This window comes from Pezoporus occidentalis, unplaced genomic scaffold (genome assembly GCF_034315485.1).
Source record: "Pezoporus occidentalis ecotype Australia unplaced genomic scaffold, CSIRO_AGI_Poc_V1 ctg233, whole genome shotgun sequence".
NCBI classification, from domain to species: Eukaryota; Metazoa; Chordata; class Aves; order Psittaciformes; family Psittacidae; genus Pezoporus; species Pezoporus occidentalis.
In genome coordinates this window covers 214,362-231,852 of record NW_026914212.1, presented here as the reverse complement: position 1 = coordinate 231,852, position 17,491 = coordinate 214,362, and the positions used below count along the sequence as shown (strand labels likewise).

Sequence of the window (17,491 nt, the reverse complement as noted above, 5' to 3'; positions counted from 1 at the left end):
CTCAGATGGGCTGGGAAGGCAGGCATGGAAGGGCTGGAAGCTGAGACGCATCTTGAAAGAGAAGCACAGGCAAAGGCAGCAAGCAAAGGTGAACACAGGGGTTGGTGGACAGAGTTCTGCGGCAAATTCTACTTTGTATTACCTGTATGCACTTATAATGCACTCTACTGCAAAATCACAGGTTTGTCTGGTTTTTAATAAAAGTGACATGACAAGGGGGAATGGCTTTAAACTGACAGGAGATTTAGAATAAAAAGTTCAGATAGTTCTGAATACTGTTAGATGAAGGTAAAAACTGTCAGACTTACGTCACTTGAAAAGTAACAGGTAAGTAATTACAGTTTAACAGTAGTTCCTTCCTCTAGAATGGACCAGACGTCCACATGTTGCCTGAGTCACTGCACAGGTGACAATGATCACACCATGGGGAGCAGCCAGTGATGACTGTGTCAAAGTGACAGGGAAAGTAACCTACCTATTTCTCACTAGAAAACAAGAGCCAAAAACTTTGCCTCAGCTGAGTTCCAGGGTTTAGCATCTTACATAAAGAACATATCTGAGGAATTCTCTAACAGGAGCTGGCTCTGAAGGAAATTATTACATAGCAACCCTTTAAAACCTTGCCATAAGAGCTGTCTACTTAGTTTTAATGTTAGCATTTAAAAAGTGCCTGCACTTATTTCACCATAATATTACTCATGAGCTTGCCTTTCACATGATGAAAGAAAGCCAGCAAAGGAGATGAACAGATATTATTACCATGGCAGAATACCGCCAGCCAAGACATAGTCATTCCATTCAAATTCAGAAAGGTTGGAGACTTGCTAGCCTGAGTTTCAGAGCTGTGCAATTCAGTAACAAAGAGGAAAGGGTACCCAGTGTAGTAAAATAATAATATACTACTATCTACACAAAAGTATAGTCACTCCATAACAGCTTTTGTAAAAGTCCTCCCAGCATTCATAACAATAAATTATATTAATAGATATTAGTAACATCTTACATAGCTATTCAACTACACAGATGTCAAAATCTAACAAAGAAAAGACCATCGTTTGCTCATGTTACATTATCTAAAGCTGGACCATAGATAACGGTCAAGGTTTGACCATCATGGCAGGTAGCCATATTGTGACTACTGGCACCAAGAAATCCATGAGAGATGCAGGAACCAACATGTGGCTTCTGCAAGAAATTTTCCCCAGACCTTCCACTACACAGAACAGAACTGAAAAACCTCTTAGACTTATGTGAAGGAATCTACTTCTACAGGTCAAAAAGTCTTTAAGGATTATTATTTTCTTTCACATTCCTTTGGGCTAATTAAACCAGAAGTGATGTTTAGGAAGAGTGCCAATGTACACCCTTTGGAATTATTTCAGCTTTATGCAGAGCCTTAGTGTAGTCCCAGGAGTGAGTGAGTTCTGAACAAAACTACCTGTGGAAAACTGGATGAGACCCACATGTTGCCTCATCAACTCTGAAGTTTAGAAATATGGATGGGTCTTTAACAAGTGAACTGGAACATAAGTCATCCATTCAAGACAAGTACACAATGCTCACTATTTCTGTGTACTACCAGGATGCCATGGTTAGATGTACTATACAAGTAATAAATAAGTGAAAAGTACAGCAGGCTCCATTCACAGGATTTTAAGCAAAACTTCACTTTGGGGAAGTCTAGGTCTGGGCTGCAAGGAAGGCTGAAATACAAAGCTGCCCACAGCCAAAAGTGCTGTTTCAAGTGGCTTGGGATCAAACCCATCCTGATTCGCACCCAAACCATATACCATTTCAGGCTCCCTTCAAACTTAGCCAACTGTTGCTGAAGGGTTCACAAACTTTACTGAACTTGTCTTGAACTTTGCATTGGAAATGAACAAGTAAAATAAAACAGTCAAGCTGAAGGTTCTACCTTCAGACATTTTGCCCAACTCTGATACTGATGCCTTATAAAAATAATAATTAGTATTCTATTCTATACAGTGATCCCAAACCCCATTCCTCATACACATGTTCCCAAATTTCTATATGTCTAAGGACTTCTCCCATCTCATCAGCTTAGCAGAAACTATGATCTTTCACGTGAAGATCCCCAGCTACAGAAACACTGTAGGCTATGCATAATTCTTTCACTCAGAGAAGTAAAATCCCTCCATCTCAAAAAGCTTATGTAGTCAATGATAGCAATGCATTCTTAAAGATTTTTGCAGGCCAAATGAAAAGCTGCTTTCTATTTTTAAGGAAAGTCATAAAACAATATAGAAGAACTTTGAAAATTGATCATGGTCCTGTGAGTGGTAGTAATTCCAAGCTTAGACCCACAGATTCCACTATGTTTATTTATTTATTAGTCTGCTATATATAGAGCCTTTTGCTATTCACCATAAGTTATGACAGCTTTGAACCTTCCCAGCAACAAGCACCCTACTGCTCCTCTGACTGAGTGTATATTCTTCTCAATGAGGTACCTCCCCTCAGTTTTAGCATCCCGTTTTAACACACTCACTTAAAACCTCTATCTTAGAACAAGCACTGCAGGCCTGGGGAGCTTTAAGACAAACTCCAAAGCAGCTCAGGAAGATGAGAAGAAGGGAAAATGAACCATCTGCTACTATATGCAACTCTTGAACTTTTATCTATGTTTATTTTTGACCCGTTCTAATTGCCAGCTCATTTTTTTATGTAATCCCTTCTTTTTACAAAGCATTACTAGTTTTGTAGTGACAGTATCAAACCATTTAAAAAATGAGCTTACACTAACCTCACTCTGATATTCTGAAAGTAAAAAAGTCAAACAAACAAGCAAAACCCCACTACTAACTTCTAAAGCATTTCATATCCTCAAGGATTGTGCATTTGTAATCAAATGAAATTATCAGATTCTTGAAAAATACATTTTTGATTTTGCACAGCTCTATTTCTATAAGCCACTGCATAGTAACTCTTTGAGGTTTGCACCTATCCTAAAGAACAGGCAAGTAAAAATAGTTCCTGTCTCTAATATTTTCATCTGAACCTTTTCTTTTCAACCCCGCTGTTGCTCAAGGGAAATGCAGTGATACCAGGATCAAACACAACATGTAAATAAGCATGAGCCACTGAGGAGTCACGGAGGTTTCTCCTTTGATCTACTGAAACAATGATTTGTCTCTGATCATTTAACAGCATCTTCCCTGAATCATTTCATATTTGGTGTACATCTTACAATGCAGGTCCTGACCTTGTCTAGGTAGATCTAGTTTTCTCAGGAAGACTTTCTGACAACTCATGAGAATGTGCTAAAGTACACTGTCATTGTGGCAAGTACAGTTTAAGGGAATACCATCTACGAACATCTATGCCTGTTCCTACACTGCTGTGGGGCTGTGCTCTGAAACATGGCACTTCTGTGGAAGTAAAAATTAACTGGGGCAAGTGGGAAAGAGATTAGTTAGCTTTTCCCCTCTTCCACTGTGTTTTGCTGTCTGGCATCCATGTAGGCCCCCTTCTGATACTGGAAGGCTGCTATGAGGTCTTCACACTGCTTCTCTTCTCCAGGCTGAGCAGCCCCAGTTTTCTCAGCCTGTCTTTGTATGGGAGGATCCCAGCTCTAAAACACTTGCAAGATGATTGACCATTCCAAGGATGAAAGACTCATTGTTTAAGAACTTTCCATTGCAAACTGGTATATTAGTTTTCCTCTGCAATTACAGCACCTGAAAGCTTTTTTCTATTCTAAATCAGACCCTCATCCAGTCACTTGCCTCCAGGAACTGCGACTTCGAGGGAAAATATTTCCAATTTCAAAACTTTAACTGCAAGCATTAGGAAAGCTGTTTTCTCCTGAGCATTGACATTAATATATCTTCCACATTCTAGTTTATCACCCACGCGCTTCTCACCACACCTTAAGGCCCAGTCTCTTTTTCATCAGGAAGAGACTGGCTACCAAACTGTACTTGGGTTGTCCAGTTCAGTAACAGGATTATAGCAAATAATACCAACCACACACTTATTCATATGGAAACAGCATTAATCCCTTCTGCCTGCCCCACCCCATAACTTTCTGTCTGAGCACAAAAGCTATGTGTCTGCTTTGGCAGCACAGAAGCATTTAAAAAATGTTTGCAAATACCAGGAGGTTCCCCCCACCCCGTTCTTTTCAGTTTAGCTCTGCAGGAACACACAGACAAAAAGTCTAATGAATTATTACAGGACATTTATATCACTTTCTGGGGAACAACATCAAATATAATGACTAGGAAGATATGAAGAAAATACAAAGGAGCTACATAAATAAAGCTATACCTTTTATGTTGTTAATTTCTTGTCTTACACAATGCCACCACAGTTTGTTACTGATTTTAGTAAGTGACTTGGCAATACAACTTACTAACCCAGCTTTCTGATGGTGTCCAAGGGATAGATTCCTATCACCTGTACAATATAAGTGAATGTAACACTGACCTTGTCTGACTTAGTGGGACTTGCTTGTATTAACATAGAGACTCAGCTGAAATAGCTGAAGAAAATGGCAACAACAACCTCACTTGATGTTAACACACCCGGACATTAGAAACAATGTTTATGGTGGCAGATTCCCATCCTATTGTATTGTCCCTGTGGCAGAAGAAGTATCTGCTGGCAGTGTGGACAGAAGAATTTGGAGCAGTGAACCTGCAAGGACATTTCTTGAAAATCTGCCTGTGAATTTGTGTGTGTGTTCAGAGCTTGTACCTGAACTATGGTAAACAGGATGACAGAATGGGTTGGACTGGAAGGGAACATAAAGCTCACCTGGTTCCACCCTCCTGCCACAGGCAGGGACACCTTCCACTAGAGCAAGTTACTCCAAGCACCACCAAAGCTGTCCTTGAACGCTGCCAGGGATGGGGCAGCCACAGCTTCTCTGGGCACCCTGTGCCAGCGCCTCAGCACCCTCACAGGGAAGAATTTCTTCCTAACATCTAATCTCAATCTCCTCTCTGTCAGGTTAAAGCCATTCCCCTTTGTCCTATCTTCATTCTGTCTTGATTCCTCTATTACCTGGAGTTCTGAATCTCTGCCCAGAATGCAGAACCAACCTGAAACAAGCTTGCTGTCAGATTCAATACATTCCAGTTTTTCTCTCCACTGTTTTCCATTTCTACTGCTTTTTCTTTCCACACTTGGTTCTACCCAGCACTGTAACTATTATTCCAATATAAAACAGGCTGCTTTAACATTTTTGACACAAATGAATCCAGAAAATTTGGGCATACATTAAAGGAAAACTGAATTAGAAATACTTCTCCTGAACAAAACAAGTCCATAGAACAGCTTCTGATGTTTTAGGAGTTAAGAGCGTATCATCTAATCAGACTGTTCACCCTAGCAGCTTGACCCTAAACTAAATATTGGCCGTTTTGACCAAATAAGTGAATGGAGATTGAGTATTCTGGCTAATACATCTGAGAAGCCTTAAAAAGTCAGTGTTCCAAGGGGAGGGGAGAGGAAATGGTTAGGGCTTCCTGAAAAACATTGCTCTTTAGCTGCCTCAAGTTGCACTTCTTAAAAATCTTGGCTTTTACTCTGAGACTGAAGGCTAACAGTAAGCTTCAGGGGAGTTACATTGACAGCCAAATCAAAAGCACTCAGAAAACATGTATTTCTCCAAGCAGCTGAACCAATGTAGTCCTGCTTCCTATAGATATGCAGTTCTCCAGTGTGAAAACTGAAATATTTTAATAACAGTGTAATATTATTTAATAATATTTTCTTTATCAAAACACATTTCTCATGTTTAATAAGGGATAAATTTATGCAGGAGCTTTGCCCTCAGGAAGGGCATTGGCTAAATCTCTGTTTCCACTCCCTGACTACCTACTTCCGTCTCCCTGATGTGAACTCTGTAACTTGTACCTCACTCAAATTATGCTGAGAGTGGCCAGAGCGTTCAAAAGTTACTAGGCAGAAATTACAGACACAGCAAGATCATGTAAGAGTATCAACAACTAAACAAACCCCAAAATCAAACTTTTGTCATTTCTAACAAATACTTACGTGAAGGTAGCTGGAAAATAACTGTGGAGCCAGCCACAGTTCCCACTGCAGTATTTTCATGTTTTGATCAAACTGCCACCTACCAGGACAAGACAGGAAGGACAGTCCAGTGGTTAAGCCCCTGTCTCACACCCTGCGTATCCTGGTTCAGCTCCCTCCTCTGCCAGAATTTATCTGTGACTGTAGTGGGAACAAAATGAAAAAAAATACAGCTAGGAACCTCAAACTGAATTTTCCAGACCCAACTTTCTGGTGCTTAAAACTCATAATATGTGAGTACATGGAGAGAGTTAAAAAGCAAGAGTAACAGCATGTTTGGCAGGCAACAATTGCATCTAGCCACGATAAAATACCGATGACAAGATGTATCTGAAATTCCCTTCTCCCTTCACTAGATAGCTTTGCTAGGGGTTGTCATTTGGAATCCAACCTCCTCTGTACACACTCCAGCAGCTCCACATCCCTCTGGTGTTGCTGTCCCCAGACCTGGACACAGGACTGCAAGGGGGTCTCACCAGAGCACAGCAGAGGGGGAGAATCCCCTCTCTTGACCTGCTGCTCACACTGCTGGGGATGCAGCCCACAACATGGATGGTCTCTGGGCTCCAAGCACACACTGAAGCCAGGTCATAGTGAACTTCTTATCAACCAACATCCCTAAGTCCTTCTCCTCAACGCTGCTTTTAAGTGATTTTACTATTTTATTTAAGCTAAAAAAGGAATCAGCTTATTTAACTCAATATAAATAATTCTTATACATAAAAAGGGATTACCCACAGGAGACTGCACTAACTTAACCATTTGTTTCTAAAACTTTTCTAAAGTTTATAAAGCTGTTTGTTTGTTGGTGAGAGAATATATTTGGACATAATACAGGTAAGCAGCCACAAACTGTAAAATGGAGAGGTGACTTATGATGGAAAGGACTAACACTAACAGAACGAGAAGAGACTCTGTTTAGCAGGTGAGAAACCAGACACCAGTCTGTGTGCACTCTTGTGCAGTTTGACATGTAGTTACAAAATAATCCAAGTCCACCTGTGTTCAATAGCAACACAAGTAATAAAAATGTCAGGGAAGCACTGCCCACATCTGAAGTCTGGCAGCAGACATGCTCACACAAGGTTTATAAATCAACCTTACAGATCCGCATGGTTTCATTATGAATTAGGGCTCCTAGATGCAAAATGTATTAGCCCAAGAGGAGAAATGTACCGTTTCATAAAACAGCTTGAGAAAACAAACTTTGATAATATATGGGAGATTAGAAATGGTCAAGCCATAGAAATGGTCAAGACAAGCCATAATGGTCAGCCAAATGCATCTTTGCACAATAGCAAAATGGCTAACTTGTTCATAAGCATCTATCTATAAATGAGTGCCTAACCTTCCTTTCTTTGCAACTGCCTCATGTTCATAAATAGGGCTTAAAAAGGAGAACTGGCTGAAAGAATAACCTTTGTGGCATGTGGGACTTTCAGAAAGATTCTTTTCTCACATCCCCACAAGTTGTTGTGGTGACCCCTAAAAACTGAAGGCTACCTTGGGACATGAGAGAGAAGCTTCCCAGACGATAGTTTCCAGAAGACTGGGTGGGCTAGATGGCTCTCTCCACACCACTTACAGAAAAGACAGTATTTTCCCTTTTGGGAAAGCGTTGATAAAGAGTTTTAGGGAACTACTGGTATTTTCCAACTCATAAGCACCTGTAGCTCTATCTGTAGCCAAGAACTGGAGTAATTTTGATGCACAGGAGATGTACACAGGCTGTTACAAAGGGTGCCTCTGTATCACAGCAGCACCATTTCAATGCTGCTGGCCTTCCCTCCCCTCCCACTAGGGCAGGCTTGCTAGGCTCTGCCAAGCTGCAGAACCTGAGAAAAAGCAACACTGTGCTGCTTTTGTTCTTGTGAAGGAAAAGGAGGGAGGGAAATTAGCACTTTTTGAATGGATTAGGCATTGGAAGAGTGTCAGGAAATAAAAAAAAAATGGGGTCTCATATCTGAACAGACTTTAAGAAAGCACAGTGAGAAAGAAGCATTAATAAATCAGAAGCATTAATAAATAAATGCGCCAGCTTCACCAGGGCATTTTAAGGGTCTCAGAAAGCTTTCTGAAGAAATTTGTGGTTTTAACAGAAGCAACATTATCTCTCTTCAGTCTACTTTTGTATGAGGTGTTCCTTCCCAATTCAAAGGACTTGTATGCACTTCGGAAATACAATTCTATATGCAAACAGGTAAAATCACAGACAAAATCACCTCTTGTAGCTGATGTATTTTAGTAACTCTTCCTGTCATTTAAGAAATAATATCCATGCAAAAATGGGGCAACTATAGCATACTCCAGATATAAGCACCTAAACTAAGTACTGAATGATACTGTGCAATTTACAGTTTAGCCCATGTGGAGCCCACATAGCTCTGGGTTTACTTGGAGAAGAAGTGGGGTGAGCATTAGGTCTCTGTTACACAGTGTCAGTTTCTGCTTCCCTTTATGTTAGTGACATTTCATGTTTTTCCTTGTATGAAGCTGTAGCTTCTTTGCAACAGACCAACCCCAAACATTTTGTCTGCCACTTGTCAAGTTGAAAAACAACCATTTATCTGAAAGGATAAGATGTGCACAAGACAACTGTGTGCATGCCACTAGATGCTTCCAGCACACATCTCGATTAATGCACAAACCTCCCTATGTATCAGCAGTGAGTCCAAGGTATTTAAGTGCTGCACACACCCAGACACAAGTGTACACTCACTAGCTCTAACTCATTCTGTAGCACAAGTATGGCTTAAAGCCTACACATTCAGTAGTTGCAAACAGGTAAAACCGCAATAAAACCAATCAAACCAATTAGAAAACAGACAAGGTGCTACCTTCCCCACCCTGGAACAGCACTGCAAAACCACCAAGTGTATGCTGCCTCAGCACTCTGCCTCACGTGGTGGCTTTGACCTGTTGCTGACATCTGCCCTAGGGCTATCTACTCCTGCCACATAACTGTATGGATTCTTACCCCTTTCAGTCAACCTCACAAAAGATCCCTGCAGTAAGCAAGCAGAAAAATGAGAAGTCCTATGAAGTGCCTGTATCTGCCCCCTAATGCAAGGAACTGGCATCACATAATAAACTCTACCATAGTGAAAAGGAAAGGCATTACAAATATGGAATATATATGGAAACAAAGCTCTCTAGCAGTCTAACAGATAAAACTGTTAGTACTGTTCAGGTTTCATTTTTATGTCACAGTTCTGCATAGTTGTGCTGGGAAAAAAAACTGTGTAGACATTGCCACCAAACTGACACACATGCAGAGGTGCCTGGAGGAGAGGGCTGAAGTACTACCTGGCCCAACACCTGGGGTTTCCACCACATCATCATCATCATCACATATTTCTTATCTGTCACGTACTTCAGAAGAGAAAACAGACAGCAAATGTTGCTTTGACATTTGTTTTTAATCCATCTGGTGATCTGCCCATCAACTAAATGCCTACAAAACTAAGACTTGAATGCAATAATAGAGACAAAGGAAGACAGGTTACACATCCTACACTTACTAATATAGCATTGTTATGCATAAAATCCACCAGCATTTTAAGCTCAAATGTCTCAGTGCTTCTCTGCTTAATCTAAAACCGTAAACCTAAACTATTCTATGATTCTATGATGCACTTTTGCAGGGCTGAATGTTTCCTTACTTGGATCAGAATACTAAAGCAGCTTTCTGCAAGGTAGAATGGAATGAACTATGGAGTTTATACCTGGTCCAATGCCTTGTTTTTTCCCTCTCCAGTAACACACTAGGCAAAACGATTTTACTTAGATGTGCTCAAATCACATTAAAAGTAAGACCCGCTGCAGCCTCAAAACTGATTCCCCATTATGTTTGGCAAAAATGTTCTAACCCCCCCATTCTTCACTTTTGTAATGATCGCATTTTCAGGACTAAAAACTTCTGTTGCTCACCCAACATGAGAGATGAATGTAAACGAATTAGGAGCACAACAAGAAATTTCACCTAGAAATTAATGTAATATAATCTGAAATCCCTTGCAACTGTGTAACAGCATACAGAAATAACCTGGCTAGCAATTATTAGTGTCTTGCTTTGTATAGTACTCCATTAGTAGCCCATACAAGTTTTCCCTTGTTGGATCACCTGTTTCTGGGTACACTGTCAATATTTACAACGTTCCTTTTTCTAATAAGCGATGATATTTACCATATGGTAAATATCAATGAATCATCAAATGCTTCAGCAGAGACTTTGATCAATTTCTCTTTTAAGCACATACGAAGTTAACTAAAAATACTTGTACTACAATTTCTTACCTTGCAGAGTTTCAGCAACAGCCAGCATGTCAGGTATGCTGTCAGAGTGAGTTTTGCTTTCATGTATCTTTCAGGCAAAGAAGTAAGGTACATTTGTACCAAATCCAGCTCTTCGTGGACAACACTACTGCCAGCATTATTATCATCTTCCCCACCCTCTTGTCTTCCTTTTTCCTCTTCTGCTGAAGCACCCAAACATCTATTGAACTCCATTTTAAAAACTGTTCCCCCCTACTTCTCCACAAAGCCCTGATCTGTCCAGAGACATCTACGGGAAGTTTTTATTTCATATCAGTAATGATATCCCCCAATTCTCCAGAAGTATGTAGCCTTGTCTTTAAGACAACCCAAAAAGTTAAGACTATAGTAGAACAAACTTTCTTTAAACTGCATTGGCTCTTTGCCTTTCTCTGATTGAACAACCTCTTGCAAATGTGCGTACAGCTACAAGATAAATATAGCCCCAGCTAGCTTTGTCATACAGCACAAGAATACTCCTGCCGTTGCCAAGAGAGAAGAGAAAGATTCCATTTATTTAAAGAACAAGTCCTCGGCATCAGTACTCCCTTGTTCATTTGGAGGAGGGAAAAAGATGAAAAATCTGTTATCTTTGAAAACTTTTTTTTTGCCAACTGTGCTTCCTCAGAACAAGTCCCAATTCTGTACAAAAAAATTATGTTCTTATGGAGGAGGGTTATTTAATTCCAGAGGCTTCTAGCCACAGTAATTCATTGTCTGTGATATCAGAGATGCCAAGCTTGTGAAGGCTACAAATTTCAAAAGAATAAATGAGGTCTTGCAGATGGACTACAGCCAAGACATTCTGAAACAATGCACAGCCCTTCCACAGGCCAAAATATGAAGAAAATATGCAAGAGATTAACTAAGTCATTTTTTAGCTAAACATTAAGCAGCTCATCTCTGCCTCATGACCGCTGAAGTCTGTATGTTAAGAACAATTTTAAAGACCTTTAGCCTACTCTTAGTAACAGGTAGAAAAAACCTAAAGGTTTAGGTTTATTTCTACAAATTATGAGAAGTCAACAGCATCAAGAACTGAAATACATCATTTTGATCAACAGGATTAACTTTACCGGTAACTTCATGCAGAAAGTTATGATTTCTGCAAACTATTTCACCCACCGCAGAGGGGATGGATATTCAAGTAAAGGAAGAGATCACAGTGGTTTGCTCAAAAACTCTTCAAGAGCTCTGATGATTTGAAACATGGCCCTTTTTAACATGTGGAGGATCTAACACCCAAAGATTCCATCATCTTGAACCACTCTTAAGCATCAGATAGAGCAGTTATTCATTACATGCTTAACATCCAATTTTATGATCTTTAATCATATTAAATATCACCTTGACCTTATTTCAATGATTTTCATAGAACTACCTGTGAATTATATACTGTATTTTTAGAATGAGTGTTTCAGAACATAAAAGGTAAAAAAAAAGCTGCTAGACACCTGTATGCAGTCTGCCTATAAGAAATGGCAAATAAAATGCAGAAAACCTAAACGCATTTTTTTTCCCTGCTATGTTTTGCAAGGTGTCTGGATCACCTGCTTCCTCTGATGGGTACAGCTGCACTATTTCCCTCTATTTTCATGTTCACACAAATTTGAGGAAGAGAAAATACAATTAATTACAGAGACAAACCTTCCTGTGATAGCTCTAATAATGCAGAACGTCATTTGTATTTCTGCATGCAATCCTAAGTACAGATGTTGAAGGCAAGCTGGCTCTAGCAATTGCAAGGGAACTGGATAGCATCCCACAGTTCACTCTTCTTAGCCCTATCCCTCTGCTGCCAACATGTGCCTACAATTCCCATATGATGACTGCTCTGACATAAACAACTTTTGAGTAATCTTCAGGGTAATGCTTATGGAGCTTCAAATGTCAACAGGCAGTTACTATAGCCTTTGCGTGGTAGTCTTCCCTGCATGGGGGCAAGCTAGCACGCCTCACAAAAGCAAACTAGTTCATGTAAAGGAAAGTTTCACAACTCTTGCCTGCTCTCTTGTCGCTAGAGGCAAGTAGCCTACTATCTTTGCTTGAATGCAAATGCAGCCACGCCAAAAGCCTGTATCACCATTGCTGCCAAAATTTTAAGCACTGTTATAGAACACTTAACATAGAACAAGGAAGGATAAATCGAAGAAATTTCAAGAAGCAAGTGATGGAGCTAGCTTATAAACTTGTAGAACGCTGTCAATTGAGGGAAATTACAAGAGTAACTGCAGATGACAAGTGCATTAGTTTTAAGGTACTTTCAGTCTGTTCACAGAAAGATGTGGCATTGCCACATACTGGCAGTCACATCATTTTCATCTTTTTTGCCTCCCTGTTCTTTTACCACTAGGGAGTTTATACATTAGGTATTTTTAACCCCATTATTTCTTCTCTACTCTCTGCCATTTCTGATCGTGAATAATGACATATGAACCAACAAAAACAAGTCCACTTAAGCTACTTTCTGGCCCTGGTAAGTTCAAATGAAAACACTTCAAGCCAATGTTTTGCTGCCATCCTTGGACAATCTGTCCCTGACCTGTTAATATATTCACTATCACTGCAGCTTTAGGTGGCTACAATCTCATGTACTTAAAGAGATAAACATGCTTGGCACTGAAATTGTCACAATTCCATATTAAGAAGTAACCAGAGCCTTGTATAAAGGAAGCCAAGAAATTTCACAAGAATGGGACTTTTGAAGGGCAAGCAGCTAAGAGCTAGTGACTTGGAATGTGAGTTAACAGAGTTAGCAGACACAAAGTAACATGACATAATGCAGTTGAGAGGCTGTTCTAGCTACAAAGGAAAATTAACAGTACAGAGATTACTTCTTAAGTTAGGTGATGAGATAAACTGGCATCACACAGTGAATCGAGTTGTTCAAATCTTACACTCTGCATGCCAGATTCCACAACAATACTTCTATGAAATGGGAAAGACAACACTCAGGGTTGATACTACACTTCCCGCCTTCAAAGGCTCCAGCAATTTAAAACCTTGGAAAGGCAGTTACCTTTGACTTTACCCAGAAGAACTGCTCACCTTTGACATTCCCTCACAGGGCCCATATAGCTTAAATGGATATTTTGTGGTCATGTATCATATTAAACCTCCAGTTCATAATGGTTTGTAGTAAATATCTAGTTGCAGAGAGTACAATTTGAGTTTATACATTTATACTCCCTATATATTTACACTACTTACCTTATGTATGTAGCTGATATAAGCAGGTTTTAGATGAATAATTGATGGTCACAGGCTCTACTAACCCTCTGTCCAAAGGCCCACTGAAATGACAATAAGCAGTATTTTAAACTCCATAAACTGTTTAGAATCTATATAAATAATATCTTCAAGCACAGTATAGCTCATTTCAGTCCTATCATGACTCATTACTCCTTTCATTACACTTAGCTCTAGCAACAACAGTATTAATCAGACACTTCTCAGTATTAATGGTACCTAGAATATCTGCAAAAAATAACTCTATTTAAACCATGCCACCTCTCACTGCAAGTTATTCTATCATTAGCACAATTGGAAATTTTCTACTTGCTTGAAGTTTGTTGTTTTTTTTTTAACTGGAAGAACATTTTGCTTTCATTGTTATGGTATAGGTACAGGGGAAAGACTGGAATAAACCCTTACAGGATGAGACAGCTCAGGAACTGAAACGTGAACTTGCCTCTTCCTGATGGAAACTTCACTTCTTTATTAACTGTCAGAGTACTGTCCCTTCCTGTTCATAGTCAGTGACCAGGCACAAGTACTCAGTGACCACAAGCTTCAGAAATGTGAGAGAAATGCTTCCTTCCCACCAACAGAAGGGAACTTCTCAAATCTGTATCTTGGAACACTTTATATTTGCTCCCAGTATTTCCTCCAGGGCTGTGCTGGTTAGAAATCTGTTTAAAATGAAAGCCCCGGCTCCTGTTAATTTGCTTGACTATGGATAGGGAGGCATTAAGATACAGAAAGTTGTTTGAATGTAGGAGTTTTATCACAAGTAAGAAGCACTGGTCCTCCATCCATCCGTCTTCCAGTATTTCTGCAGTTAGTGAGTACTGTCTCATGACTTGAGATTCCAGGACCTGCCATCCTCCAGTCTGCCCTAGTCCCCTCTCCCCTTTCATTAAGGAAACTTAACATGCCTTACAAGAACAGGATGGAGCTAACCTACTGGGAAGCTGCTGTCCTCCCAGACCTTCTCACTGACTTTTGCTAGAAGATCACAGTTTTGCTTTGTTGCATTTGACTTTTGCAAAATTCTGGTGCTTCAAGTTGTACAAATAGCATCTTGGCTACCAGAAACCCTAAAAGGAGCTACAGGTCCCTGAGCATGTAAGACAGAAAAGCCTCCCTAATCTGGACAGTGGTCAAGGGATGCACTGTAAGCAACTGGGTTTTTTGTAGTATTTGAGGGATTATTTTCATCTGGCTGGACTATTTCCCAGCATACTGCTCTGAGCCTTGCAGCACTTCACACTTATTCACAGATGCAGTATTTAGAGGTGTTTTTTGCATGAGTTAGTCATTGCTGGATGGCCATCCATTAAAATGTCCACTGGGATATGAGCAGCAGACAGATCTCTGCACTGGAACTCAAGGTGTGACATGTAAACTCACCCAAGCTACTACTAGTTAACTAGCTTGTATGCCGGTAGCTTTAAAGCTATGGGCTTCAGTTTAAGCTGTACAAAAAAACTGAGGAACTTTGGAGTTAATCTGGTAGCCAACGTGCATGTAGATTAGTCACCGCTGTCAGTGAGAGAAAAGCTAGGATGGGCAGACCCCTACACACTATATTCTGGAGAATATGCAGCCTTTGTGCACATTGAAGCAGCATTTTTTTTCATATTAAGGGAAGAAATTGGATCACATTAAATTTATGAGGCTTTCTCACATGAAGGCCTCTATGTGAACAGATTCAGAACTTTGGTTTAGCTAAATGTACATGGCCAAAATGTAGCATTTATGTGATTCATGCAGACCACACAAGCCTTAAAAAAATCCCTAAGCAGGAAATACTTAGAAAGCAATCTTTTTTTTAGTGAACTGTGTGATACATGCTGCCTGGGATCAGGTCAGCAATGTCCCAATAAAAGTTCCCTGTATTATCGTACATCTGGTTCTTGTCCCAGAGTCTGGGGAGGTGTGAAAATGCCAACTGGATGTGCTGAAAGCTAACCAGGCTTCTCTGATCATCAAGGAAGTTCAGGTCAGGTTTCAACCAGCAGCTTGTGGTTTGGCATGGGAAGGACTATTCCACTTCATAGCAGGATGTAAACACCCTGCATTAGTCTTCTCTGGATACCTCTGGACACCTGCTCCAGCATTCATCCTTGCTTCTAGCTAATCGAAGGGCACTGGGATTTGGTGAGGAATGGATGCAAATGCATGTTTGGTTTTCTCAATTTTAGATAGCTTTGAAACGTTTGCTATGTAAGTCAGGAGAGGGGGAAAACGAGCAGGTTTTCACACTTGTTGCTTGAAGCCAGAAACCGCACCCCATTTTACCTCCCGGCCTGCTCCACCCTCAGCTACCCCATGCAGCCCTCGTGCCCCAACCCTGGGCACACCAAAGCAGGGCCCTGAAGTTTGCTGATTGCCAAGGATACCTGAGAAAAATAAAACAATCTGTCATAGATGCTCGCCTGTGTCCCAAGAACCTTACCACAGCCCAGTGCTGTACCCCTCACGGAGCCTTCCAGAATAATTCCCTACTGCTTTCCTGAAGAATCCCTGAAGCATCTTTTCTGAAGGATCTGTAAGAAGCCCAAACCCCTTCCACCAGCACCACCTTCATCAGGCCACACCGTCCTGTCCACAGGAAGGCGGGCGGATAAATGGCCCTGCTGCCACTGCTGCCGCCATCTTGAGGCTGCATCATCTCTCGAGGGCTGGGCGGGAAAAGCAGCTCGGCACGTCCATGTCCTTCTATAGTTTCCACCAGCCATGGGGACTCGGCCTCCATTCCAGCCGGGACGTCTCTCCACGGTGAGGGTCGCCGGTTCCCCTCTCAGAGCAACCTCCGCGGCTGGCAGGACCCTTGGGCCGCGGCGCTGTAGGAAAGGTGCTGAGGGGACAGCCGCTCCACAGCCCTGCGTGTGCCGCCACCCGGGTCCGCCTCGCTGCCGTGCCCGATGGAGGCTGCGCCCCGCTGAGGAGCGGCGGCTGCTTGAGGGTCGGGAGCTACAGGAGCCGCGCAGGTAATTCCAGAGGAGCGGAAAGGAACAGGGTTGTTTGGCCCGAGGCTGATACCGAGAGGCACTAAGAATTGGTGGTTGCCCCAGGAGCATTGCTGCTGCGCGGTGTCCGCCGCAGGGTAGCAAACTTTGTTCCGCAAGGACAGTGCTCCTTAATGTATTGTTAATTGGACTGAGGCCCTCTCATTTTTTGTTCTCGTGACTGTTGTTAATTGTTTTTGTAGATGGTGGTGGTTCTCAGCTCCTGCTAAAGGCTCATAGGAAGGTGTTGTTTAGCTCTTGTATTGGAATGATGACTAATGCATCTCAGGTTGTACCAGCTTTCAGTGTATTGGTGTTCCACCATGGGAAGATTGGCTTTCTTCTTTCCCTTTCTGCAGTTTTCCCCTTGAAAACATTAATGCGTGGGTACAATTGTACTAACATTAAGTGTTACTTTAAAAAGGCCTTGTAGTTGAGTGACAGATGTCTATGAGTGAATCCATTTAAATATCAATATAAGACTGAAGTTACTGTTTAGGGTCCTGAATTGACTGTCAAGTGGAAATGCAGTGGTGCTCAGCACCACACAGTCAGTTTGAAGTTCCCTAATTAGAAAATACACTACAATGGCATAGAAGTTCAGGTGTCACTTGCACTGTATGTCTGAATATAAGTGAACCTGAAAAAATGGTAGAATACAGGTTAACAATAGTTTTACAGTAGTGTAATAACATTATTTTCAATAGTCCCATTGTGGTAATAATTGACGTAACTTACTGTGTTGTACTAACATATTCATAAAGATGAGAGTTGTATAGATACATTTAAAACATGGCTATAGAAAACTGACTTGAGAAGTGTGTTTTTTCAACTTGAATTGATGCATCTTTATCTTGCTGAAATGTTGAATTAGTTGTAAA

The 17,491-nt window shown here is 41.0% G+C and overlaps 1 protein-coding gene across 1 annotated transcript in view; it reads right to left on the bottom strand.

The window, feature by feature from the left end:
- PLEKHB2 (pleckstrin homology domain containing B2) overlaps positions 1 to 17,491 on the bottom strand; it is a 469,993-nt gene that overhangs the window by 261,898 nt on the left and 190,604 nt on the right. The gene's annotated exons all lie outside the window — the stretch shown is intronic.